General features: G+C 41.7%; 1 protein-coding gene across 1 annotated transcript in view; it reads right to left on the reverse strand.

Moving 5' to 3' along the window:
* Positions 1 to 1,954, reverse strand: part of LOC127750945 (uncharacterized) — a 23,650-nt gene that overhangs the window by 6,189 nt on the left and 15,507 nt on the right. The window lies entirely within an intron of this gene.

Consider the following 1,954-nt stretch of genomic DNA (forward strand, 5'->3'; position numbering starts at 1 on the left):
GTCACGTTTAAATGAATGTGACACAATATTCAAACGAATGTGACATGTTTCACATTAAAACGAATGTGACGTCACATTCCTTGAATAACAGTGTAATCGCTCAGCCAAAAACTTTTATGTCAAATAGATCTTTCAGTGGTAGATAACAAACTAGAACAGTTTAACTTGAAGAGAATATCAGGGAGAATATCGCTCCACTCCACACCCTAGTTTTATGAAAAGGGCGGGCCGCCTATCTTGCAAACAACTTTTCAATCGGCAGAAGGGACACTTATAAAATAATCAATATAAAACTACGACCAATTTAACTCAAAAACTACCGGGATAACTGTAACTGTAACTAGTTACAATTTTTGGCGAAAAAAATGTAACTGTAACTGTAACGGCAGTCTTTCAGAAAAAGTAACTGTAACGGAAGCTTGTTACATTTTTGGCAAAAATAACTGCAACTGTAACTGGTTACATTTTTAAAAGTAACTTTCCTATCCCTACCTGCCGGCGGCGATGGTCGGGCCTGCGGCTCGACCATTTCTGTCACGCGATTAGCTGAAGAACATGATCGAATGATGTAGCGGGCCTTCGGCCCGCTTAAACCCGTCGTCTTTGGGTTTGCCCCGTAGACACGAGAAAGGGATGTAGATGTAACGGTGAAGCACCGCGACTACAACCCACCATTCTGCTTACAAGATGCTTTTTGGGGGCGGAAGGGAGGGAGTTCCTTTTCTATTTTGCGCTTTTTAGACTTTTTTCTACTTTTTTCTAAAAGACCCTCTAGCACCTAAACGGTTAAAGATAGAGCCAAGCGGCCCACCGTGGATACCCCCATTCACACCCTTAGGGGTGGTTGCTAGGGTTTGCCGTAGGCGTTTCGTTCTCTAGGAGCACGGTGAAAAATTGTCGTACCGGGTACAGGAAAAATTTTCCATGGAAGAAGTCGTACAAGTACAATCTAAAATTGTACAATATACTAGCCCTATGTGTCGACTTATTGGAATCGAATATCGAGCGACAGTGTGAGGTTGTACATGTACGACTCGTATTGTAAATGGCAAATTACATAATATATCGTACATGTACAAATATATTTCTCACAATGAGTGGACCTTAAGATACCCTGAAAATTTGAAGCCTCTAGCACATTTCCTTCTAGTGGAATAGACAGACGGACAGACCCACAGACAGACAGACACACACGAGGTCGTTTGCATAAGCCCGCTGGATAGCTTGTTGAAAGCAGAAGGGCGGGCTAAAAATGAAAAAGGTTCTGTTTTGGCCATTTCGGTAAGAAAAAATCCATTTTGTAAGGAAACGGTGAAAGCCAAACGGACGACATTCTAACCCAGAGGGTGCGTCTTTCACGATTTATCCCTTTGGAGACCATCAAATATTTTCTTAGGATCATATTTTTTTTGGGCCACTTTTGTGACAATTTTTAGCTTATTTTCGTCAAAAAAGACCCTCTAGCGTGAGCCAGCGCCTAAACGGTGAGAGATAGAGCGAAACGGACGAAATTTTCGCCCAAAGGGCTCTACTTCCACATGTTACCCCGTAGGAGACAATAAATTAAATATTTTATTCCCACTTCTTGGACCAGCCCCTATTTTTTAGCCCGCCTCTTTTAAAAAAGCATTAAAGTGTCCGTGTCCGTCCGCCCGTCCGTCCGTCTGTCTGTCTGTCTGTCTGTCCGTCGTCCGTGTAAGAGGAAGGAGATGAGCTAGAGGTCTGCAAATTGCGATAATTGAGTATTTTAGAGCTGGGAATCTGACTCAATATTTCAATATTGGCTTTTGGGTTCAATATTTAAATATTGAATATTGATTTCGGAATATTGAAAACATCAATATGTAAAAATATTGGTTTCAATATTTAAAAATATTGATATTGAGGTCAATATATTGAAAAACCGCCCAGCCCTAGCTGTGGGGGCCGGTGCTGTGGCTGGTGCGGGCTAAAA

Source organism: Frankliniella occidentalis, unplaced genomic scaffold (assembly GCF_000697945.3).
Source record: "Frankliniella occidentalis isolate FOCC.00 unplaced genomic scaffold, Focc_3.1 Scaffold292, whole genome shotgun sequence".
NCBI lineage: Eukaryota > Metazoa > Arthropoda > Insecta > Thysanoptera > Thripidae > Frankliniella > Frankliniella occidentalis.